Below are 27,809 nucleotides of genomic sequence, written 5' to 3' on the forward strand. Positions count from 1 at the left end.
GTTTCGATTCGGGGTGGCCCCTCCCCCCGAGCGGCAGGTCCTATAAAGCACAAAGGTACTAAGAATGTAACCTCAACTCCTTTCCCTTCCTTCCACATTGGCCCTGCAGTTTTCTCTACTTCCGACCTTCATCACACCAGTCATGGTGATCGCTCACCACTGACCTAATTCATCCCTATAAACTCTAACATACCGGCTGAGCTGTGTACACCTTTCACAGCTCCAATGCTAGTAACTAAGGAGCAAGGTATGCAAACGTCACGGCTTATGATGGCCACACCAGTTCTGTCCCAACCACTGGCTCTGGAACAAATCCCTGAGTTGCCCCCGGCTGCAGAGATGCCAATATCTGATCCAGAGCCACGGTATTCCTCGCCTTGTCATGTGCTGCAGACCCCTGATCCTGTAACACCAACTTATACAACACCTATCCTGCCACCTGCTTGTTCCATTAGCCCGGTTTCCGTGGCACCCACTGTCAGGCGCTCAACTCGACAGAAACGCTTTCCAAAAAATGTAAAAGATTTCATATTTCAATCAATCGATCAATCAATTTGGTTCATTGAGAACTTCAAACACTGGACAAGGCAGTCCTAAAGGCCCTGTCACACCTTGACGTTTTAGCCAGCGTATGGCAAGGTATCAAAATGTATGTAAAACGCTGGCGTACGCTGAACTATTGATGTTTTTTTCCAGTTTTGGACGTATTCATAACGAGTTGGACGTATGCATAACGTATTAGTAACGTACACAGAACGTTTTGATAACATATAGATAACTTATATCAACGAATGCTGAGCGTGTTGTCGGCGTTCACAACCTATGCCCAACGATAGTCTAACTTATGCATAGCGCGGAACCATATCGCCGACGATCACATGGCGTAGCCTATTAAAAGGCTGCGGCTCGACGATTCAAATCATAACCGCACTAGACATCGAAGTGTCAAGCCGCTGTCACACCTTGACGTTTTAGCCAGCGTATGCCGACGTATGAAAAATTTGCCGAATATGCTGGCACATGTTGAACACCTAATGGGTAAGTTTTGTATACGTTAAGAGCACGCTGGCATACGTCGTAGTACGCCGAGTACGTCGACAAATTTTCAGCATGTTGAAAATTTTTTCGACGTATGCCAGCGTATGACATAGCCAGCGTATGCGGAACGTAAGTTGTAAGTACATTACGCGATCGTTGACACACGTTAAGGTAATGTTTACGTCAGTGTTCCAGACTCCATGGTTTTTTTTTTCTTCGGTATGACGGTGATGTTGACACTTCGATTTCTAGTGCGGTTATGATTTAAATCGTTGAGCGGCAGCCTATTAATTATATTATATTATAACCGCACTAGAAATCGAAGTGTCAACATCACCGTCATACCGAAGAAAAAAAAAACCATGGAGTCTGGAACACTAACGCTAACCATTACATTGATGTGTTTCGACTTATGAGTAACTTACAACTAACGTGTGTTGGCGTGTGTCAACGATCGCGTAACGTGCCTACAACATGTTACTCATAGGTTAGAAATAAGTTTTGGGTACGCTAAACATTACCTTGACGTGTTTCGACTTATGAGTAACTTCCAAGTAACGTGTGTTAACGATCGTGTAACGTGCCTACAACTTATGGCCAGCAGTTGCGGAACGTGTGAGTCATACGCTGGCATATGTCGAAAAATTTCAAGCATGTTAAAATTTGTTGACGAGCTCGGCGTACTACGACGTATGCCAGCGTGCTCTTAACGTATACAAAACTTACCCATAACGTATTCGAAGTGTGCCAGCGTTTTAGACAAATTTTTCATACGTCGGGCATACGCTGGCGAAATCGTCAAGGTGTGACAGGGCCTTAAGACTGATATTTGTCAAGTTTACAATAATAAAACAAACTTTCAAGTATATAAATATAAAGAAAGAATAATAATCATATAAAATTGCTTGAATATGTCTTTTATACATTTCGATAAATGTATATAATGAAAATACAAATCAGCGAGAAAGCAGAAATTGAGATATTGTTACGGTTCTCGGAACCGCATGCATACAACAGATAGGTAGGTGTCCCAAGACAGTTATTCCATTATTATACATGTAGATAGTCTCTTTCCTTTTGTCTAGCGGGACAACTGGGGTGTGCGGCGCGATGACCTCATAGCTATGTTTGCTTAAGGCCCGGTCACACCTTGACGTTTTAGCCAACGTATGCCGATTTTTGATTTTTTTTTTTCTAAAACGCTGGCACACGTTGAATACGTTATGGGTAAGTTTTGATAACATTGAGAGCACGCTGGCATACGTCGTAGTACGTTGGCTTTAAACGTTGTACTTTTCGGTTGTCCTCAAATTTTTTCATGCTTGAAATTTCACGACGTATGACTCACACGTTCCGCTACGCTGGCCACAAGTTGTAGGCACGGTCTGCGATCATTGACAGACGTCAACACATGCTACGTGTAAGTTAATCATAAGTTGAGACACGCCGAGGTAATGTTTAGCGTACCCGAAACTTATTTATAACCTATGATTAACGTGTTGTTGGCACGTTACACGATCGTTGCCATCGACAGTCAGCTTTGGCTGACTAAGGCACAATCTCAGGTGGCTCCATATCTAGAATTGTTCAGAATAAATTATTCTACATGTGTACCAATTTTGGTGCTTTTATGCAAATTTGAACAATTGATCTGAAATATCGGACTACGCTGCTGGACGACTAGTGGTCTTCTCACCCGACCCCCAACAATATTTTAAATTACAACAAAAGGTGTCCAAGTTCATAGTTCCCATGGCTCTAAGCTCATTCAGCCAGGGCACATGGAGCGCTGGCATCAGCGATGAGATTATCTGCACCGCATCTGCAAATGGCGAGCAGGGCCTGCAAACACCCAGGGTACACAGAGCGAGTACTGCTGTGGTCCGTGCGCCCATTCTCTGCAAATGGGCCGCAGGAACGGACCTGCAGATGCAAAGCAGCAGGAACTCCCAGACCCGAATCCGGAACCATGCGCCCCTGCACAACAACACGAGACTGTATGCATCCCGCTCCAGCATACGGAGCAATTTGTTAGCCCTGACGGCGAGCGAGCTCCGAGTGCTTCTGCGTGAACTACACCTGCTCGGCCGCATTTCCCCTTGGGCCTCGGTCGTCATACTGGCATCCTCCCTCCGTGACCACAACTGACTCCACCACTCCAGCGGGTCGGACCAGACCCGACACAGCGATGCCGCGGTCAGAGCCATGTTCAAAAGATCGGTCACAGCTTCGGCGATAAACCAAGAGAGACTCGGGCCACGTGGCTCGGAAAGGCTCGTCAAAAGAGAAGCGTGCTCGGGCACAGCCATTCTGCACGCCACGTCCTCGACAGGAGGCCATGGTAAAGCCTCTCCCATGTGGCGACGATGGAACAAACCCGGAAGTGGAAGTGATGCAGCAACGTCATTATGGCGCAAATCAGCTGCCGACATGCACTGTCTATTGTCAGGAATCATGCTAGTAATTTTGCGGCTGAATAAACCTCAGTGGATGGAGGATAGTCCTATGAAGGCCCTGTACGCATAGTGTTTGTTGATTGCTATGCATGTTTAGATTGCCTTCGCACAGCCGTGGTGTACTCCTTACGTTAATGATGTATTCTTTGCACCTCTGTATTTGCAGAAGACCTCATTTGGTGAGGAAGCTGTATTTATTCAGCCTGGATATCTTTGTTTAACCCTTTGTAACATGGTTAATTGATACAAGAAGAAATTTCATGTAAAAAGGGAGGGAATAAGAAAGGTCACACCATTATATATTCATGGCCATCAGTGGGTGGGTTCCGGTGCCTCTCGGAGCTGTTCAGTTATTGCTGCAATAAATACTCCGAGCTGTTCTATCACAGATGGTATTGTGTCCACATCAAGTTAAACACATCCTACTATACTGGTGCACACAAGAAAATGTGAAATTACCAAAGCAATTAAACAACTTTTTCTACTGTTTGGACAATTGTATCGAGTGAAGAAAAGATTAAGGAATGTGCTCAAAGTGTAACTTCATTGAGTACAATGAAAATAATTAAGCGGTGGGACAAGTTCGCTTGCAGAATCGTCGCGGAGGTTCCCACGGCGCGAACAGTGGCAGTGGTGACCATGGCTGGGTTCTCCGTGGGGTTCAGGGTTCAGAAGGTAAAATAAATTGAATTAAAGATCGAATTTAAAGGAGGATTAACATAACGCGAGGATTAGAATGAGTAAAGCAACGGGAAAAGTGAATTACGAGTTCAAGAGAGAATTGGAAAACGTTTTCAGTGGCTACAAAGCAATGCCTGCTGAAGAAAGAAGAAGAAAGCGGTGCAGAACACTCTCTTTAGCTTCTTCCATAAGGTTGAAAGGCCTCAAGCTCATGAACCTACAACATCAACATCAACAAAGAAGAAGTGCAGAGAAGATGCCATCATGTCCTCATGAAGTTGTCAGACTTGGAGGGAAGGGGCAGACAACCCTGAGCCTCTGTCTGACTAATTATCAACACTGTGCATCCCCACACCACGGCAGGATGGCCGAGAGGTACGCACACTCACACTGAGCTGTTCAGCCTGGGATTGAATCTCAACCCAGCTATAAACTGTCATCCCGGTGTTTCACAGGCAGGATGATTAATCAAGGTGTGTGCCATCCCTCAGATGGATGTTAAATTGGGCATTGCATCTGCTGGAATTAGTTTGTCGACATTAAGACCCCCTTTGTGGTGTCCTTCACAAAGAGAAGGGGGGCTATCTCTAACATCCTGGACAAATTCTTGCTTTAACCTATAGGGGCACTGCATCACTGCCACACCCTCACTTAATGATGCGACTCGCAGCCTTGTGCTGCACAGAAAAAAAAAAGATGACAAAACCCCTAAGTAAAGTATTATATTGTAATCTTACTAAAATAGGCATTTTGGTGTGTCTGTCTGACTGACTGTTTTTTTGGCCGCGATACATTCGGTGGTTACTTATACTATCGCAACCAAATTTGACAGGAGGACGAAGGGTCACACGATGGAGGTGGTAGCACCCCAAATCCCTCTAAGGGTTGCGGCTTGCATGAATATGTTGAGTTGAGGTGTGTAATAGCTTCCATGGCTTCCATGGCGCACACCTTCCGGATGTAAAAGTTATTATAACCACAAACGGTTCATTTCTGTGCAATGTACAATTACATTTTTAAACAATTGATATTATCGAGTTCCTTGGCCTGTGGACATGTAGGAGACATCTCGATGTAAACTAAGTCGGGAAACTGTGAGCTTAAGTGTTATTGGTCACCACACAGGGGGATGGTGCAGTGTTAATTAGATAGGGATTAAGGATAATTTCCCCCAGTATGTAATTGCCCTCCTGTGGCCATTTCCTAGGTTTTTGCACTTACAAGCCAGCAATAGGTCACATCCTGAAAAACAACTACAACCGAGCTGCGTGTCCAATCAGGCGAGGAGCCCCGCCTTCCCGGATTTCGTGTGAACAAGTCACGCCCCCGGAGTGGAGGATTGATGGACGTGACGCCGGAAGGAGATCAGAAGCGAAGGCACGAGTGGAATTCGGTGTGACGGGAGGTGATCAGAGAAAACAGAGCGCGTCTTGGCAAGAGAACATGGAGGCAGGTCGTTGGAGGAGGAGAGAGAGAGACACGGTTGGAGACGAAGGCTCGAAGCGGGACAGAAGCGAGAGAGGCAGAATCGGCGGTCGAAAGAGCAGGTCATTACAGCTGGCTTTCCTTCGACGCATAAAGAAGACCGCACGGTTCTTGTGTTCGTGCTGAGGCGAGTTTCCCACGTGTGGGACCAGCGCCAAAGCCTCGTATCGAGGGAAAGAGACGGCCATTCTGCAAAGCAGAAGATCGACTTTGGTGAGGATGATCGACGAAGAGGCTGCACGGCGGTTGGTGAGCCTTGGCGTTGATTACCGCCTCACGTAAGTTTCCCGCCCGGAGAGTGGGCTCGGCGCTATTTTGGGGCCCGTCTTCCCGTGCAGTGACGAAGCAGTTTGGTGACTTTCGAGATATAAGCCCCTTCATTGGGTTTTTGAAGCTCCTTCATTGGGCGGTGTATATTAAACTTCACGCTGAATCCGATGTTAAAGTTTATTCACTTCACATTAAACGTATTTATTAGATATCCATCAGTTTGTTTGTCAGCTTTTAAAAGTCTGGCAAAAACGATTGGTATTTTTAATGGAAGAGCGCGATTTTCTTTCCTCCGCATAATATGAAAATTAATGTACCTTCATTGGGCGGTGTATAATTCGACCGATGCTGCGATCTTTGGAAACAAAACATGCATTACCTCGTTTGAGGTGTCATCAAATGGTACATTTCTTTCCTCAAAATGGTAGCTTATTTTATAATAGAAGACGGGTTGTTGAGTCTTCAAATGTCGATGAGGCCTGTATCTATCTATAATTCCATGTGTGTCTGTCTGTGTCTGTGTGTGTCTGTCTGTGTCTGTGACCGTGACCGCTGTTTCTCGACAACCTCTGGTCCGATCTAATTGAAACTTGCCAGCTATATTACTGGGGACCTGAGTATGTGCCTTTTCAAGGTTTGATATTAATCGGACAAGTGCTTCCCAAGTTATGGCCATTTATTTACCAACCAATGACAGGACACGTTGCTGCGTAGGCCGATGCGCGGCCGGCCGACGATGACGTCACGTGCCGTGCCGGTTACGATGGGGAAAGGACGCCTTAGTTACCGTGGCGAAGGAGTGGCAATGGTCAATGGCAGCGAATGTCATGGCAAGCAAAGACAGGGAGGTAAACTTGATTTTAATTAACTCTGTGTGTGTAAGTATCACAGCAGTTGTTGCTTCAATGCAAGTGATAATTCGTGGAATGATGTGAACATTCCGTACGGGCACGTACCACTTCCGGATAGTGATGACTTAATGTATTCTAATAATTTCTTGATTTCTTATCCGCATTTATAGATAAACACAATGCTCCAATCCAGTCGTCGTTTACGAGAGCGAAGGAACGGCCCATCTCTGCCGTTTGAAATGTTTTTGAAAGGTTTTTTTTTGCACGTGCAGGCACGTACTTGTAAAGATTAATGTTTGTGAACATATCCTTGAAACGTCTATAGAAATGCGAAGGTGTTTTTCGGTGAAAGCTACTTAGGGTTTTGGGATGTTGCGTGTGTGTGTGTGTGTGTGTGTGTGTGTGTGTGTGTGTGTGTGTGTGTGTGTGTGTGTGTGTGTGTGTGTGTGTGTGTGTGTGTGTGTGTGTGTGTGTGTGTGTGTGTGTGTGTCCCTCTATCTTACCTCTCTCTCTCTCCTTCACACTCCCCTCCTTCCCGCAGTGAATAGATTTGGTGAGGTGTCGCCCTCCTCACTCACCCCTAACTCCCCCATAGAACTCCTTCATCCTCTCTGCCTCCCCTTCCCCTCACACCCTACATTTGCTCGCAAATGCATAGCTTGCATATATATATATATATATATATATATATATATATATATATATATATATATATATATATATATATATATATATATATATATGGTGTCAGAAGTAGTGCCCGATTTCTGTCAGTTGATTGTTTGTTTGCCATTTGTATTACAGTGGACAAGAAGGGAGAAATAAATGAATGACATGTTTATCTAACCATTTATTCAAGAAAAGATTATTACGGAACTGTGCCAAGCTGTTTTACTTACAATTTTCAAAGTGCCCTCCCTCGTGATCGATGCACAATTGCAGCCGAGCAGGCACAGAGCGGCACACATATCTGCAGAGTTCGATATCAATTTCCTCAAACTTTGCAGTGATTTGAGCCTTCAATTTCTGAATGGTACGAGGTTTTTCATAATAATCAAGGTCTTTCATGAGCCCCCAAATAAAGAAATCTGGAGGTGTAAGGTCTGGGGAGCGTGCCGGCCACTCGATCGGACCGCGGCGGCCGATCCACCTTCTGGGAAAGTTTTCATCATGCCACTGACGAACAAAAATAAATAAATAACGAAAATTAATAATCTGCAAGACAATTATTAACAACATGAATTCCCAGAAAGAATCTGACATCCGAAAAAACAAAAATCGGGCGCTACTTTTGACTCACCCTATATATACATACGTTGATATATATATATATATATATATATATATATATATATATATATATATATATATATATATATATATATATATATATATATATATATATATCTCTCTCTCTTTCTCTGCCTCTCTCCCCTTCTCTCACCCCCTCAACCTCTATCTCCCCCTCTCTCCCCCCCACTCAGTCTCCTCCCTCTCTCTCCCCCCCATCTCTCTCTTTCTCTTTCCCTTTCCCCTCCTTTCTCTCCTCTCAGTATTTCCATCAGTGAAGCAACAGGTGGTAATTGCCAGTAAATTAATAAAATGTTCATTTATTATTTATTTATTTTATTACCTCCACCACCGAAGGTGAAGGTGGTTATGTTTTCACCCCTCTCTGTTGGGTCGCCGAAATAGGTGACCCTTATTGTCAGTAATTCTGTCTGTTTGTTCGTTTGTCATCAGCATAATTGGTAGTAAACGTTGGCGGATTTTGACCAAACTCGGGTGATAGGTACATCTTATGACCTAGTGCTTTGGAAATTGTGATGGTTGCTTGGGACGCTTTGGTTCCCAAGCAACAACCGAAAAACCTTCAAAATCGGTACCGTTCACGCGAAATCAATTCCGAAAGCCATTATCCCACGTAGGGTTATGAAATTTGGCACGAATGATCTACAGGTGATGCTCTATCAAATATATTCCGTTTTTTGTGATATATGGAATACTTTACCCGCAGCGCCCCCTACAATTAGGGTATGCGCGAAAATTGGCGAAAATTGAAATGGCATGATCCCCCACCTGAAAATTGGCGAAAAAAAACCAGGTGAGTGCATCGATACGAATGAAACTTTGCAGCTTCATGGTACTCAATGAGTACTACAAGTTTGCCTCAGGACATATTGACCGATTTCGCCGCTTAGGTCAGGGGTCAAAGGTCAATTAGTGCAAAAATCGATAATATGCGAGAGCTGGAGGTGCCTTCGCACCAAATGCTACTCCTCCTAGGATTATGGTCGGATGGTCATGAAAATTCACACTAATCATCTGGAATACATTGTGCACAAACGATCGAGCCGAATTTTCGATTGAGATCTTTGTTCACGCACAGCACCCCCTCGAACTTTGGGGATTTCCGATTTCAAACCGCATTTTCAGTACTTTTCATTCAAATGGATACCGAGTAGTTATCAGGAGATGGAACTGGATGAGATTTGATATGCATAATCTTAAGGTGATTCCCTATCCGCTATATGACATCCATTTTGCTCTATATCTTACAGTTTCCATGCTCGGCGACCCATCGCCTCCTCCCGGCTTGTTTGTTTGTCCGTTTGTTTGTGTGCAAGATATCTCAAAAAGTTGTGGACGGAATCGGATGAAACTTGGCAGACAGGTTGTGTTTAAGACAAGGACAAATTGATTTGATTTTGGTGAAGATCCGAATCCGGATCCGGATGCAATAGTTATTTAATTTTTAAAGTGTTTCTTCACTATTGAGAGATGGGGCTCAAAAACGATGATATAGTACTGTATAGCATATTTCAAAAATGTGTTGGATCCGATATGTTCTCATGGATCAGGCATTACGTGGCGGAGGTATGTGCTCTACCGCCTGCTCTTGTTATTATTCCTGCGCTTTCGAAGAAAAGTGGGAATATTGTGATTGTCTCCGCCGTCCGTCCGTCCGTCTTACCCTGTAACTCCTCCTACACCGTTTGAGATAGGAACTTGAAACTTTGGGACATAGTAGATATATGTATGGGGAAGTGCACAACACTGTCAGATTTTTGATATGACCCAGAGGGGCCGGGCCAGAGGGGGTGGGGTCATGGGGGCTGATTTTTTTTATAGTGTATTTACCATTGTACATGGTAAATTATTTTATAAAGAACTTACTTATGTGGCCCCCATGAGTGACAGTCACAGGTTTTACTGTATTTATCTAATTGATTATGAATAATTATATTTAATATTATACACAGTTCATTCCTATGATTAAATTGATGCAGAGTTCCATATTGCTGGACAGTGTTAAATTAATGTTTCATGAAATATTGACATGCTTGCAATGACTTCTGATTTAGTAAACATAGTAAGTATTTGGTCATAAAGTACATCAAATAGAAAAGAATAGTCAATCCATTTTGCAAGATGAAATTTCAACTCGCGTTAATGGGACAAAGCAGTGTGCGCAGGAATATGCGATGGTGTGCCATCGACTACGTAGTTCTCGTGGTTTTTAGCTCGCCTGTTCAAAGAACAGAGAGCTATAGCGATACCCCCGGCGTGAGCGTCAGCGTGAGCGTGAGCGTGAAAATGTTAAATTTTTTTGTATTACGGAAAAACTCCTCGACGGATTTCGACAAAACCCCCCACCAAGTTAGGTATGGTCCAAGGATCATGCCATTAGATTTTGGACTTGGCCCCCCCCAAAAAAAATTGTTAGGGAAAATTTTTTTTTTGCATTTCTACATGTTTTAAGTGATTTCCACCCCCCCCAAAAAAAATTGTTGGAGAAAAAGAAATTTTTTTTTGCATTTCTACATGTTTTAAGTGATTTCCAACCCCCCCCAAAAATTGTTAGAGAAAAAAAATTTTTGCAACTTTTTTTTTCAACAAAATTTCGATTTTTTTTTTGCATTTCTACATGTTTTAAGTGATTAGGATTTCAACGAAACTTGGTTGGGGGTAAGGTATGGTCCAAGGATCATGCCATTAGATTTTGGACTTGGTCCCCCCCCCCCCAAAAAAAATTGTTAGAGAAAATTATTTTTATTTTGCATTTCTACGTTTTAAGTGATTTCCAACCCCCCCCCAAATAGTTGGAGAAAAAATGTTTTTTTTGCATTTCTACACGTTTTAAGTGATTTCCAACCCCCCCAAAAAAAGGTTTGAGAAAAAAATTTGCAACTTTTTTTTCAACAAAATTTCGATTTCTTTTTTTTGCATTTCTACATGTTTTTAGTGATTTCCAACCCCCCCCCCCAAAAAAAAATTGTTAGAGAAATTTTTTTTTTTGCATTTCTACATGTTTTAAGTGATTTCCAACCCCCCCCCCAAAAAAAAATTGTTAGAGAAAAATTTTTTTTTTTTGCATTTCTACATGTTTTAAGTGATTTCCAACCCCCCCAAAAATTGTTAGAGAAAAAAAATTTTTGCAACTTTTTTTTTTCAACAAAATTTCGATTTTTTTTTTTGCATTTCTACATGTTTTACGTGATTATGATTTCGACGAAACTTGGTGGGGGGTAAGGTGTGGTCCAAGGATCATGCCATTAAATTTTGGACTTGGTCCCCCCCCCAAAAAAAAAATTGTTAGAGAAAATTATTTTTATTTTGCATTCCTACGTTTTAAGTGATTTCCAAACTCCCCCCCCCCAAAATAGTTGGAGAAAAAAAAATGTTTTTTTTGCATTTCTACATGTTTTAAGTGATTTCCAACCCCCCCCAAATAAAAGTTAGAGAAAAAAAAATTTGCAACTTTTTTTTTCAACAAAATTTCGATTTTTTTTTTTTTTTTGCATTTCTACATGTTTTAAGTGATTAGGATTTTGACGAAATGTGGTGGGGGGTTACGTATGGTCCAAGGATCATGCCATTCGATTTTGGACTTGGTCCCCCACCCCCAAAAAAAATTTAGAGAAAAAAAAATTTTTTTTTTTGCATTTCTACATGTTTTAAGTGATTTCCAACTCCTCCCCCCCAAAAAAAAAGAGGAAAAAATTTTTTTTTTGCATTTCTACATGTTTTAAAGTGATTTCCAACCCCCCCAAAAAAAATTGAGAAAAAAAAATTTTGCACCTTTTTTTTTTTCAACAAAATTTCGATTTCTTTTTTTTTTTCATTTCTGCATGTTTTAAGTGATTTCCAACCCTCCCCCCCCCCCAAAAAAAATTGTTAGAGAATTTTTTTTTTGCATTTCTACATGTTTTAAGTGATTTCCAACCCCCCAAAAAAATTTAGAGAATTTTTTTTTTGCATTTCTACATGTTTTAAGTGATTTCCAACCCCCCCCCAAAAAAAAATTGAGAAAAAAAATTTTGCAACTTTTTTTTTTCAACAAAATTTCGATTTCTTTTTTTTGCATTTCTGCATGTTTTAAGTGATTTCCAACCCTCCCCCCCCCCCAAAAAGAAATTGTTAGAGAAATTTTTTTTTTTGCATTTCTACATGTTTTAAGTGATTTCCAACCCCCCAAAAAAGTTTAGAGAATTTTTTTTTGCATTTCTACATGTTTTAAGTGATTTCCCACCCCCCCCCCCCCGCCCAAAAAAAATTGTTAGAGAAAAAAAATTCTTTTGCGACTTTTTTTCAACAAAATTTTGATTTCTTTTTTTTGCATTTCTACGTGTTTTAAGTGATTAGGATTCCGACGAAACTTGGTGGGGGGGGAGTTAGGTATGGTCCAAGGATCATGCCATTAGATTTTGGACTGAGTCACCCCCCCCCCAAAAAAATTGTTCGAGAAAAAAATTATTTTTTTTGCATTTCTACATGTTTTAAGTGATTTCCAACCCCCCCCACCCCTCCCCCCTAAAAAAAAAATTGTGAGAGAATTATAAAAAAATATTAATTATTAGACTCGTCTTTTTTGAAAACGATAAATGTATAAACAGGCGAGCATTGGGTGGCTTTGACACCAACTCTGGTAACTACTGTCATCATCAAATTTAGTTGGAGTATGAAGCGGACGTGGACGGGCTTTGCACTTTGGAATGCTTCATAATGTTTTCACCAATGGACTATGTACACTGTGCAAATAATCATTATGATTGTTGTAAAACTTTTCCAAAATGTTTACATTCAAACTTTCATACACGTGTGCCGTTCTTAAGAGATGATGAAAAGTTGATGATGAACGTGGTGTAAAGATTGTAAATGTAAGTAAATGTTGGTTGTCTTATGAAGCAATATCAGCACAGTAACGAGGGGCAGTTAAGTAAGCATCGCTCGCAGCCTCTACCCCCGAGTAAGTTCAAGTCAGTAAACATGTCCACCTTTGTTTGTTTTAAAATGAACACGATCCTCATCTTTGATTCCCTATCATCGAATGACATTTCCAAAAGGCATCTCCATTACTATATGACTTTATGCTGTTGGGGAAGAGCCACGGACATACGCAAGTGAATAAATCTATATATGTATAACTATATGAACCAAACTTTCCCGTTCACTCCTCCTTCGACCATCGCCCCTTCCCCTACATCCCTCAGACGGTCAGATGAGTGCGATTCCCCATCCCTCCCCTAATAAACCACCTCCACTCCACCTTCAGTGGGAGGGAGAAACGAGCGTCGATTGATCCACTGTGTGATGAATCGGCAAAGCCGCAGATTTAATTAAAAACCCCCATGATAAATCTTTCGGTCCCACTTTCATGTTTTTCTTGTTTCGATGTTTAATGAGAATAAATGGAAACTCGAGTGCAGGGAAAGCACGGACTTGTTCATTGAAGGGAGAAAACACATCAACAAACGTTTGCATCGCCAGGAACTCAACAAGGAGTGAAGTGTTTCTCTCCAACCACCGACTCCATCATCACCAAGTCCATCCCCATCAGCGTGTTCTACTTCTCTATTCACATCATTGTGACCACCGAGTCTATCTCCATCACCATATCCGTCACCATCACCACGTCCGTCACCATCACTACCTTTGTCTCTATTCATATAATTGTGACGAGCAAGTTTTGATGCAAACATTTTGGAGCAGGTCCATCTCTGCCACGAACACCGTGTCTTTGTTTCCCAATGCTGGACCACCGACTCCATCTCAACCACTGTCACCACTTCCATTCATAACACTGGCCGAGTCCATTTCCAACTAGAAGGGCACGCGGTAGAGCGCATACCTCCACCACGCAATGCCTGATCCAGTAGAAGATATCGGGCCCAATAACTTTTTGAAATATGCTATACAGTACATCGTTTTTGGCCGTATTCCTCAATGGTGAGGAATCACATAAAAAGGTCTAGTAGCCAGATCTGGATCTTCACCAAAACCTCATCAGTTCGTCCTCGTCACACACCCAACCTGTCCAAATTTCATCTGAATCCGTCCACAACTTTTTGAGATATCCTGCACACAGACAAACAAACAAGAAAAAGACGTCATGCAGAGGTTGCTATGGACACTTGCAAAATCCACCCCTCTCTCTCTCCAATGGTTGCTATGGATACAAATTGTCCATTTCATTAAGAATGAAATTGACAATCTTAATCAAAGCTCTGGTCAACCTGATGAAAATTAATTATTTTTCAGGTTGAAATTGATTTTAGAAGTTTGACCTTTGACCTTTTGACCTCAAAAACAGTTGGTTCCCAAAATCAGTGATGCACTATGCAATTGCTGCTCAATCTTCAGGTTAATCAGATGAAAATTTACGATTTTTCAGATGACATTTGATGTTTTGAAGTTTGACCTTGAGTTGACCTTTGACCTCAAAAAGAATTGCTTTCCCAATTCAGTGGTGGACTATGCAAATAGTGTTCAACTTTCAAGTTAATAGGATGAAAATTGACGATTCCTCAGATTAAAAATTGATGATTTTAGTCGTTTGACCTTTGAACTTTTGACCTCAAATCGTTGGATTCCCAATCCAGTGACGTAATATGCAAATCCTGCTCAATTTTGAAGTCAATCGGATGAAAAACGATGTTAGAAATTTGACCTCAAGATGACCTTTGACCTCAAAATCAATAGGCTTCTCAGTTGAGACTACCCCTACAACTCAGTGAAGTTTCATGATGATCAGTTTAGAATTCTGACCTGCAGGCAATTGACAAAACAAAGAGACAGACAGACAGAATAACAATATACATGAAAAATCTTCGATTTTGTAAGTGATAAACAGACAGAGAGACAAACAGGGGTGAAAACATAACCTCCTTCTACCTTTGGTGGCAGAGGTAATAACATACATGGTACAGGCTACGACGGAGCAGGGCTCCTTTCAGTACTATGGAGCAGGGCTCCTGTGACCTACCAGATGCTTCTTGACCAAAATCGAATACAATATTGGTTTTGAGGTCAAAATGTCAAAGGTCAAACTTCGAACCATCAAGTGCAAGTCCTTCAGATGAATGGAAGTGTATTTGAAATCAATAAAGGTCGACATTTGTTTGCATATCACACACGAGGTTGGTGCCTCTCCTCTGGTCTCGTAAGTCGTACTCCTCGTCTTCTCGGCCATATGACCTAATCTGTCGCCTTGACCTTTACCCCGTCACAATTGCATGGACTTGGGACCAGTCTTGCATGGACCAGTCGAAGTTGTCTTTCTTCAAATCAAATTCAGCAGATGGGGGTCGTGGCACAAACCGTTTATACTTATCATTTGAAGCTGACCTAGAGGTACGCACACTCGTCTCCAAGCTGTCTAGCTTGGGTTCAAGTCCCGACCCAGCTAAAACTGTCATCCCGATGATGTGTGTGTGTGTGTGTGTGTGTGTGTGTGTGTGTGTGTGTGTGTGTGTGTGTGTGTGTGTGTGTGTGTGTGTGTGTGTGTGTGTGTGTGTGTGTGTGTGTGTGTGTGTGTGTGTGTGTGTGTGTGTTTGTTCAAGGGAGGGGTGTCGTGTGCGTGTTCAAGGGAGGGTGCAGTGTAAATTTTTCGAATAACGGTGAGATGGTGAATATTGTTTGTGAGACGTTGTGAACAAGAGCCAAAGAAACCAGACCAGTAACTATAACCCCAACCCCTCTCTCCCACCTCCAATGAGGACACCCTGTCCCTTTGCCATGATGTTGCTGCACACTGGACGGCCCGAAGGTTTAGTAATTTGAAATCCCTGATGACAAATCGTGTGGGCCGGTACTAAGCCGGGAAATGGTGTGTAACAGATTGCAGGGGCGGTGTTCTCCCGCACGTCCGCTTTGAAGGGTCGCTCCATGGTGACATCAAGTGATCAAGTCCATCCATCAAGGGCCAACACGAGGATGTGATGCGTCAGAAACCGGCGATGGGATGAATAGCCGTGAAATGAGCACCAAGTTGTGAAAAGGCTTTTCCAAAAAAACTTAATTGTTTTCCATCGGAGAAACCTTCCATGTGATACATTTCAACAACTTGAACCGTGCAGAAGACACTTTGTACAGCTTTGTAACTCTCACTAAAGACTGTACATATGGAATTCAATCAAGTCAGACATCTGGACTTCCAGACTTTAATAAGTGAAACAAGAAAAAGAGCAATCAGAGATTGCAGACCCTCGCCAGGACTTCTTTTGAGTGGTGTATTTTATGTGGCGTTTGTACTGGTGTGTTCAGTAATTATTAAGAGACATAATTAGAACTGCCACTTTATAACTGCTGGCAGTGATGACCAGGTCCCAAGACGTCCTGCTTTGATCGGACACCTGACCCTGACCCATGAGATTTTTTTAAATTATTATTCTAATGTTCAATTCAGAATGGGATTAAAATTAATTCAAGTCAAATCAAATGGAAAACCAAATAGGTACTGTCCTGCATTGGAGTAATCAGAAGAAACCCAAACAAGCAAAACGAAAAGATGAAGTCATCAGGAGGAACCTGGATAGGATTCGCATTTCATCTGCTGCTCCTCTACCCTCAAACCTATCCAGGCACCGCCAAGTGAGCCTTATTAAAAAATATATTTAATAACAATTAAAAAAAAGAACCCAGATCAAAAAAATAAATAATTATGGCTGCCAGACCATATATCTGATCAAGTTGAAATTTATAACATGAATTCCTCATCAATACTATATCATAATTGTTAAGTTTTACGTCGATTTATAAAGTGGTTCCAGAGAAAATATAATTTAAAAATTTTCATAAATACAATATGGCTACCAAACCATGTGACATCAATTATTCCTGAACAAACTTGTACACACATGCTTGAGGAACATTCGTGTGAAGTTTCCCCTCAATCTGTCCAGCCGTTCTGGAGAAGATTTTTATACGTTTTCGGGTAAATCCAATACGGCTGCCAAACCATGTGACCTATGACATCATATGTGTGAACCTTTTCTTCCTCGGGGACAGGCGGTCATACATGGAAAGTTTCGCCTCGATCTGTTCAGCCATTTCAGAGTTTTTTTTTAAACAATACGGCTGCCACACCATGTGACCTTTACACCCTAATTATCATTAAAACATTCTACATGAGTAGTCGCACAAATGGTGACAATTTCATCTCAATCCAACAAGCAGCTGCGGAGAAAAACACAAATGTTCTGTGCAGACAAACAAACAAATGAACAAGTTCGAATTGCGAACATACCCCGTGGGAGTTCATTCGTACAACTCTCAGGTGAGCGATAGTACGGACAACAGATAGTTTTGATATTTGGTAAGATTTTCATTGCATCAGAAAAAGAAACCAGAACACCTCACAGGAGTGAGGCTAATTTCATATCATCATTTGCGACTTAATTTTGCGTTGGGCATCACCCAGCGCATTTACTATATATTTTTTTCATAACAATTTTAAGAAAATGGGCTGAAAGGGCCGTTCCTCGGACCAAAGGGCCGCAATCGCACTTTGGGCTCAGTTAACGCCTGCACATATGTGTCTAGTATATGCCTGTCAATTTTCATCGAATTCTGTTCATGAATAATGGAGAATATATACATTCAAACGAACTCTACACAAGAAAAGAGAGAATGCGAGCAGCGCTTAGACCCCGTGGGGTGGAAACCCCCACGGGGGAAAAAAAAAATCACTCATGGAGTAACAACTTGGCAAAACAGCACAAAGTATATTGGCACTCGGTAAAGCACATACCTCTACCAGGTGGAACAGTTTATGTTTTGTATCCCACTGATGGGCTGGATCCGAACTAAAATCCAATCCACTTGTTCTTGTCACCTATTCAACTCGTCCACCTTGTTTTGTCAAAACTCGTCCACAACTTTTTGAGATATAGTGATATACAGTATTTAGTTTTTAGCCCTATCTATCAATTTTAGAAATTAAGCCTGTGTTGACCTTTTCACCTTAAAACTAATTGGTAGTTGAATTCAGTGAACTGACATGAAAATGCTCTTCAAATTTCAAGTCAATCAGATGAAAATTGAGAATTTTAGAAATTCAGCCTATGTTGACCTTTTGGTCAAGGTGACCTCAAAATGAATATGTGGTTGAGTTCAGCGGCCCCATCTGCAAATAGTCTTCAAATCTCAAGTCAATCGGATAAAAATTTAGGATTTTAGAAAATTTGGGCCAAATTGGCCTTATGGCATATTTTGACCTCAAAATTAATAAGCGGTTGAGTTCAGCGACCTGTTATGCAAACGATCTTCCAATTTCAAGTAAATTGGATGAAAATTGACAATTTTAGAGACAATTTTTAAATTTGGCCTATCTTGGGTTGACCTTATGGCCTCAGTTGATCTTTTGACCTACAATAACCTCAAAAGTAATAGGTGGTTGAATTCAATAACCTGATATGCAATTCCTGTGAAAATTGACAATTTTAGAAACAATTTCATCATTTGGCCTATTTTTGGGTTGACCTTATGGCCAATGTTGAATTTTGACCTAAAATAACCTCAAAAGTAATAGGTGGTTGAATTTATTGACCTGATAAGCAATTCCTGTTCAAATTTCAAGTCAATTGGATGAAATTTGAGGATTTTAGAAAATTTGGCTCAAATTGGCCTATTGGCCTATGTTGACCTTTTTGGTCGACCAAATTTTAAGGAACTTCAATGCGAGACCGTCGCAGGGTCTGTGACATTAATCTCTGAAAATTTCAGAACGATCGGTTGAGCGGTTTGGGCTGGAGTTGAGCGGACAGACAAACAAACAAACAAGCCGGTAGGCGACATGGGTGGTCGCTATATAATTGCATACTAGTCATACAGTTTTTGACGGATCGGGCTGAAATTTTTTGACAAAGAGGTTGATTATAGTGCGCATAAAAGCGCGGAAGCCAATTTTTGATTTTGGAAAAATATATAGATAAAAATATTTTTCGGATTTTTTTTCAAAATTTTCAAAGTCCCGTTGCTAGGCAACGGTGGTGTCCATAGCAACGGTGCTCAAAAGCATACAACTAGATCCTGGTATGAACCTACCAGTCAAGTTTCATCAAAATCAGTTGACTCCTCTGGCCTTCAGAGCTGTCCATGACATACAAACAAACAGACAGACGGAAAACCTGAGAATAAGGGTAGTCTGGCGACCACCAACAGTCCAGAGACCACCCAACACACATACAAACAGAGGCGATTAACATACTTGTCAAAAAAAAAAAATTGCCAAGTCATGAGGAATGTTTTAATTTTGCATGTAATCAAATAGGAACTCGAGTGGGATTGACCCAAGTCATGCACACACAAGAATGGACCACAGAATCGTAGAAGAGCTCATAGATCGAGACTTATCAAAGAGCTAGGTGACAAAATAAAAAAGTTATATACTGACAGTGGGGAGGGGGGGAGATAAAGAGAGGGGGGAGAGGGGGAGAGAGCGAGGGAGAAGGAGAGGGAGAGGGATGGAGAAAAGATCGAGGATTTGGATAGGGGGATGATAAGAGGTGGTGGTGAACAGCTGTTTTGAAGGCCTGGAGGGAAGAATGGGAATGAACAAATGAAGGGAGTTTATCCTGAAGACGGGGAAAAAGATAAATGAAAGAGTGAAGGTGAGCAGCGATTCGTAATTTTGGTAGATTTACCAGAAGGGGGTTGTTGGAGGGTCTTGAGCACCCTGTGGAAATATGGTGAGGACAAATTGCAGACACAGCGGGGCGGGGGGGGGGGGGAGACCGGAGAGGAGACGGTAGAAGACAGAAAGTCCACGGACCTGCCTGCAGTGAGAGAGTGAGAGGTCCAAAGACTCAGCCTCATCGCGGGAGATGCCAATGATTCTAAATGCCTTGGTTTCTACAGCATGGAGACTAGAAAGGTGGGAGGCAGGAGCACCAACCCAGAGGGGAGAGCAGTACTCCATCAGGCTACGGACGAAAGCTTTGTATGTGGTCAGGAGCTTAGGTGGGCCGAGGAAGGACTTCCCAGTCAGAGGATTCCCAGTCAGCGACTGGCTTTGGAGGCGAGGTTGGAAATGTGACTTTCCCAGGAAAGATCATGGCATAGTGAGACCCAGAAGCTTGAAAGAAAGGACTTCTTCCAGAGGATTGTTGAGAAAGTGGATGGGGGGGGGGGGGTGTTTCCAAACGGTCCTTATGGAGAGACATACACCACCGGTCCAAAGTTTAGAACACCTCCATTTTTCCAGTTTTTACTGAATTTTAAGCAGTTTAATGTTTCAATATACTCTGATATTAAAGCATGGAACAAATAAATATTTTCAGATAAAAAACGAAATCATGGAATCGTTTTGTTGAACAAAATTTAATCGAAATTTTTGACTCATCAAAGTAGCCACCTTTTGCAGATATAACAGCCGAACATACTCGTGGCATTCTTTCCACAATGGAAATCAAATATTGTTTGGAAAGTTCTTCTCAACACTGTTGCAGAAGTTCCCACAAATGTGTTGCACTTGTAGGTTCCTTTGATTTCACCCTTCTGTCCAGTTCATCCCAAACCAGCTCGATGGGGTTTAAGTCTGGAGACTGTGCTGGCCATTCCATGATTTGAAGCCTACCGTCTTGTTCTTTTCTTCTAAGGTAGTTCTGACATTGCCTGGAGGTATGTTTGGATTGTTATCTTGCTGTAGGATGACCCCCTCACCAACAAGGCGTAGACCAGAGGGTATTACATGGCGCTGCAAAATGCTGTGGTTCCCCTTTTGGTTCAGGGTGCCAGTCACTCTGTTCAAGTCGCCGACTCTGGATCCAGCAAAAGAGGCCGAGATCATCACGCTTCCTCCTCCATGTTTGACAGTTGGTGTCACACACTGAGGAACCATCCTTTGGCAGACTCGACGGCGTACAAAAACCCTGCGTGATGAACCGAAGATTTCAAATTTTGATTCATCGGTCCATAACACCTTCTTCCAGTTTTCAGTAGTCCACTGGCGGTGCTTCATGGCCCAGGCAAGCCTCTTGTTCTTATTTTGCCATTTTAGCAATGGCTTTCTTACTGCCACTCGACCTGTCAAACCTGTAGCTCGAAGTCTTCTCTTCACAGATGAAACTGAGACTTCCTTACTTCGACCAGTGTTAAGCTGTGCTTGAAGCTGCTGTCCTGTGAGCCATCTATCACGCAAGCTGTTGACTCTCAGAAACTTGTCTTCTGATTGTGTTGTGGCTTTGGGTCTGCCAGACCTCTTCCTCTGTAAGAGTTTCCTCCAGTTTCCAAGTGCCTTTTGATGGTGTAGAAAACTGTACTCACTCACACATTGGTTTTTCTTTGCAATTTCTCCAAAGGAAAGACCTACACGTTTGAGGGTTATAATGGTCTCTCTGTCTTCCTTTGTTAATTGTCTTTTTCTCACCATTATGATAGCAATATACTACTTCCTGCAGTGCAATATTGTCCAAATAATGCTTCAGAGGGAGTAGCAACACAGTTTGTTCCAACACTGCTTTTATACAGACAGAGGATTTGTAGCAAATCAACAACAATTGGGACACCTGGAGGAATTGTTTGCATTAACTTTTAAGGCTTAATTTACTTCCATTGCTGCAGAACAGCTGCAGTTACTTGCTCCCTGAAAAGGGCCTTTTTAAACATCTCTGAAATTTACATTATTTTTCAGTTTTTGGTGACCTAAACTTTTTCTTTACCTCTGACAGTTTACCGCTTAGCTTTGTACCATTTCAGGATAATCACAGGACTTGAACTGCTTAAATTTCAGTAAAAACTGGAAAAATGGGGGTGTTCTCAAACTTTCGACCAGTGGTGTATTGAGAGTGTGAGACTTGTCCAGATTGAAAGACATGCTCCACGTGTTGGACCAGTTTGTGATTTTATCCAGATTTGCAGAGAGCGAAGAAGCTGCTGCTTGCCGGTCTGAGGGATGACAGATGGTACGGCAGAGGGTGGAGTCATCAGCAAAGAGATAAAGAGGATTTTCCAGAGAGTCGTAGAGATCATTGATGAAAACCAGAAAAAGAACAGGGCCCAGAACGCTGCCTTGAGGAACTCCAGCCTGGACAGAAAGAGGGGATGAAAGAACTCCATTTAGGGCCACACGTTGACTGCGACAGGAGAGGAAGTCTGCGAGCCATGAGTGGAGATGGCCTTGGATACCATAGGAAGAGAGTTTGGTGAGCAGGGCAGGGTACCAGACTGTGTCAAAAGTACATGATATGTCCAGGGATACGGCTCGGATTTCCTGTCTGGCATTGAGTCCCTCCATCCATTGCTCGGAGAGCAGAAGCAGCATATCCAGGGTAGAGTGACCTGGTGTGAAACCAAATTGATGATCGGAAATCAAGCCATTGGAGAAGAGGAAGGATTTAATGTCTGAAGCGATGATGGATTCCATAACCTTGCTGATGATTGGGAGAAGGCTGATTGGTCTGTAGTTATAGGGATCTGTTTTTGCACCTTTTTGTGCAGGGCAGTGATGTTTGCTGATTTCCAAGTAGATGGCAGATGACCTTGAGCAAATGAGAGGGTGAATAGAACAGAGAGAGGGTGAGCAAGAGCAGAGGAGCAGGTTTTTAGGACACGTGGGCTGATGCCGTCTGGACCGGTTGCAGAATACGAGTTGAATTAATCTTCATTTCCCTCCTGAGTGTTTGTGACATTGTATTAATTTGTGATTGGAATGATAATATAAAGATTATAGTTAAAGGAGAATGAGGAAATTATGTGAGGGTATCCACCATTGACATTCACGGATTTACCATGACATCACTGATATACTTCATTTACCTCATGAGTGTTTGTAATGTTGTAATATTAACTTGCAAACACAGCCCATCACTTCACTAGCAAGAATATTAATTACAGTGGGGGGGAGGGGGAGTTGTTGGTGGATGGGAGAGTGAGCAAGGGGTGAGGAAAAGGTTACTAGGAAGTGGGGAAGAGTGAGGAAGGTGGGGGGGGGAGAGCGAGGCCTCACCACATGTCGATATACACTCTGGGAAGGCGCAACCAGCGAGGAGGGGGAAGATGCTGGGGTAGTGGGGGGAGGGGTGTTCTGGCTGGACATGCATTTAATAAGGAGACTTGAGGGGTGGAGGTGGGGGGGGGTGATAAGGGAATGGTCCCCTTCTGTCAGCATTAGTGCAGGATTGAACAAAACTGGGTATGTCAAAGCAGCACGTTTAAACGGGTCATTCTCAACCAACGCCTGGCCACCATTCAGAAACCGGTGGAGAGGCTTTGGGAGGAGGTAACAGTGAAGGAAGGGGAAGGGAAGGAAGGGCGTTTTCCTTCAATTGTCTAAAAAGCCGTTAATTTCCACAAATACGATAACCTCTAGAATCTCTTAACCTGAGACGAATTGTGGAATTGATCCGACCAGCAGTTCCTACTGTGAAAAAAAAACAAAAAACATTTCATTTCATTTGTCCAATTCACACATTCTTTGACACCTCTTCCTTCCTCAACCTCTAACAAGCTGTATAGTGTTGGGGAGGGTTTGGGGGGAAGATTGCATGAGGTGAGGGGAAGGGAAGGCAGCATGAGGGGAGGGGAAATGAGGGGAGGGGAAGGCAGCGCGAGGGAAAGGGAAGGCAGCGTGAGGGGAGGGGAAGGCAGCGTGAGGGGAGGGGAAGGCAGCGTGAGGGGAGGGGAAGGCAGTGTGAATGGAGGGGAAGGCAGCGTGAGGGGAGGGAAAGGCAGCGTGAGGGGAGGGAAAGGCAGCGTGAGGGGAGGGAAAGGCAGCGTGAGGGGAGAGGAAGGCAGCATGAGGGGAGAGGAAGGCAGCATGAGGGGAGAGGAAGGCAGCGTGGTGGGGGGGGGAAGGCAGCGTGGAGGGTGGGGGGTAGGCAGCGCGACGGAAAGGGAAGGTAGTGTGAGGGAAAGAGAGGCATTACCTGGCAAAGGCCTGCCTGGATGCATGTCCCCCCCTTTCCCCCCCCTCCTCCAATGTGCTTTCCTCCAACCTCCTCGTGGTCCATGCTAACCCTGCATGCACACTGGCGATATACTCATCCTTTCACTCGCACACATGTATGGATTTCCCCAGACCCGCACTGTGTGGTGGCACGTCCCACATGGTTTCGATGCCGCAGCACGTCGGCTCCCCACGTGCAGAAGCACATGGTTCATGAGCCGCCGCATAAACCTCCTCCACAGCACCATGCACCACGGGTGTGAGTTCGAGTTCAGACCGCGCGTTCGTGAAACTTAAGCACCACACACACGTAACCAAGCATGCAGGCATGCACACACCCCACGGGGAGTCATTTGTACCCATTTTTACCACGTTCGTGTGTGCTGTCCACATACATCTTCGTTTTCATCAACTGCCGACTATTAATATTTTGCAGCAACTGTGAGTATATTGATATTACTTGAAGCCGATGAAGACTCACATGGGCAATTAGGCACAACATTCATCAGCCAGATGAACGCTTTATTAACAAGGACTTTTACCAAGGGCAAGGTGAATCAAATGAAAAACGATGGCTAACCAGTGTACTCGTACTTCAAGGATATGTGAAAGACACACAATGACAGATTATAACCATTTTAAGAGAGTAATAATCAATTAATGAAGTTATAACAGCAGTATTATGACCTCCCATAACACATTGACATGCTATTGTGCAACATTAAACAACTAACTTACATGATGTGGTCGAGCACGACCAGCACGTTATTCACACAGGATGGATGGAACAGGTCACCCTACACAGGATGATCGTAGTTTATCTGTAGTGTGGATATCAACCTGTATCAACCACATGACAGTGATGGCGTTTCTTATCTGCAATGCTCAGGAAGCCAAAACGACTCATCAATGTCACCCATCACCGATGCTTTGTCACCGATAGCTGGATTACTACTAACATTTGATGCCGATTCTCGAGGGAACACAAGTTCATCAAAAACGGGGCTGTTCGGCATTCCCAGAACGTGATGGGATATATATATATATATATATATATATATATATATATATATATATATATATATATATATATATATATATATATATATATATATATATATATTGTTGTGGTTCACGAAATTCGCAAACCACCATTCACGTCCCTTAGGTGAGATATCTCTGTAAGTATATGTGTAGTTAGGCCCAAACCCGTTGTTTAGAGGGAATAAATGTCATTCATGCGGGCTGCGACCCTTTTCGATAGCCGTTTTTCTTTTACTATCTTTATTTTGGACCAGCCGCCATTACTACCATTACTACCACCACCAACCACGTCTCAACAGCCATCACACAACAACCACCAGCCGCAACGCCGCTTCACAACAACAACAACGCCAACAGCCACGACCTTTACCGTCACAACTCGCTCTCGCAACCATCGCATCACCGTCATTCCCGCGCCGCTTGTGGGCACCGATACTGGACTCGTGCAGGGCGCGCACCGAGCAGCGGGTGCAGAAATACCAACCTTTCCGAGAAATCGGATCAAAAACGGTTCACGCCCACTTCTGTTCCGTCCTATCGGCGAGCGTGGGGCGATTTGGCCCCGCCTCCAGGTGCGTCGGAGTGTGGTCGCTATATGCAGATTCGCGGATCAAAAAGCATTCACGCCCACTTTTCTTCTGTCCAATGGGGAGCCAGCCAGAGGTAAAGGGTCGAAGGTGAAGGAGCGAAGCCACGGGGGCTATAAAGGGCCGTGTTCGCTCGCCAAACAGTTCAGTTCGGAGTTGAGTTGGGAAGAGCCAGTCAAGAGAGGAGTCGGAGAAGGCAGTTGGACGGAGCTGTGGAGAGTTGGAGAGGTGGCGGCGGCGAAGGCAGTCGAGGGGGTGCTCGTGTCAGAGTCGGGGAGCTGCGGAGAGGAGAGGCCAGCAACGCGACCGAGGTCGTGGTGGAGACGCTCGTCGCGGGACCCGAGCCAGGGAGATATCCTGTTTCCCCCCGCGCTGAGATAGTGCGAGAAGGGGGCCCCGTTCCCACCCCATTCCAGACACTGTCCGCGAGGCCCGCGGAGTCGGGGCGCCACCGCCATTTTGCGGCTCATCATCAGACGGGTAGGCCCGACGCGGTCTCGGCCCCAGGCCCGTCTGCCCCCATCATCCTTGAGGGTGGTCCTTTTCTTTTGCTTTGAGTATATGTGTTGTCGGCGCCGTCTGTGAAGTAAAACTGTATAAGTGTTGCCGTGTGCTCGGTAGTCGGTGTTATATCTGCATTGTTTTGCTTTTACATTTGCTTTTTGTGTATTATTGTGTGTTTCTTCTTCTTTTACATTTGCTTTTGGTGTAATTGTATATGTGTGCTTTCCGTTCATCGCAAAATAAATGTGCTTTATGTTGAACTGTTTTCCCGTTTCGCTTCGTCTTTTCCTTTATTGAATCTCCATCTTACTTCACGTAAAGGGTTGGTCGTGGGCTAAAACGCCCGATAATTAATCGAACCGTCCAGGTTGACTATAACACCGCTCGGTTATCCCGATAGTACGGAACGGGTCGCTTAAAGTGGCCCGTGTCCGAAGTCGACCTGCGGCGAGGTGCGATCGCCCGGTCTACCCTCCGTGTGGGTACTTAGGTAGGTCGAATTTGGCGAGCAACCCTATCCCACGCGGGGGGCTGATTGGCACGATCGTGGTGAGGCCGAAAGGCCCACCCGTGACTAGTTCCCGGCGTTAGTCCGAGAGGGTCACGACGGGATTGTCCGTCCGGTGGGCGACGTGCCGCGATTCGAGTTACGTGGCCGCTCGCACGCCGGCGGGCGCGAATCCGCAACAATATATATATATATATATATATATATATATATATATATATATATATATATATATATATATATATATATATATATATATATATGTTTACAATGTCGAGGCTCGCAGGAGAGCGAACACACAGAACGTACAACAAAGGGAGCAGGGGACAAGAGGGGCGGGAGAGGGATGGAACAAACAATGAGGAACAAAGACATATGTTTCATGGTTTTGGAGTTATGGAGGAAACGCACACTTGCACGCGCACACACACACGCAAGCACGCACGCACGCACACAATACTTATTTATATAGATGTGTAATTGGAATAATGCCGTTTGGAATGAAAATAGAGAGAGATTGAGTTTAAAGCAGAATAAAGAAATTATGTGAGGGTTTCCACCGTAACATTAGTGGATTCGGCGTTTGTAGTTTCGCCATTGTGACAGCCACCTAAAGGCCCGGTCACACCTTGACGTTTTAGCCAGCGTATGGCAAGGTATAAAAATGTATGTAAAACGCTGGCGTACGCTGAACTATTGATGTTTTTTCCCAGTTTTGGACGTATTCATAACGAGTTGGACATATGCATAACGTATTAGTAACGTACACAGAACGTTTCAATCACATATAGCTAACTTATACCAACGAATGCTGAGCGTGTTGTCGGCGTTCACAACCTATGCCCAACGATAGTCTCACTTATGCATAGCGTGGCAGCGTATCGCCGACGATCACATGGCGTAGCCTATTAAAAGGCTGTGGCTCGACGATTCAAATCATAACCGCACTAGACATCGAAGTGTCAAGCCGCTGTCACACCTTGACATTTTAGCCAGCGTATGCCGACATATGAAAAATTTGCCAAACCAAGCTGGCACACGTCGAATACGTTATGGGTAAGTTTTGTATACGTTAAGATCACGCTGGCATACGTCGTAGTTTTCTGGCATACTTCGTCATACACAGAGTACGTCGAGAAATTTTCAGCATGTTGAAAATTTCTTGACGTACTCGACGTATCGCACACGGTCCACAAAATGCTGGCCATAAGTTGTAGG

At 43.4% G+C, this 27,809-nt stretch overlaps 1 pseudogene; it reads right to left on the reverse strand.

The window, feature by feature from the left end:
* Positions 1-2,702: 2,702 nt before the first annotated feature.
* Positions 2,703-3,378, reverse strand: LOC147030252 (uncharacterized; annotated as a pseudogene).
* Positions 3,379-27,809: the final 24,431 nt, after the last annotated feature.

This window comes from Eptatretus burgeri, chromosome 3 (assembly GCF_056783735.1).
Source record: "Eptatretus burgeri isolate ZD-2024b chromosome 3, Ebu_testis_v1, whole genome shotgun sequence".
Classification (NCBI taxonomy): Eukaryota; Metazoa; Chordata; class Myxini; order Myxiniformes; family Myxinidae; genus Eptatretus; species Eptatretus burgeri.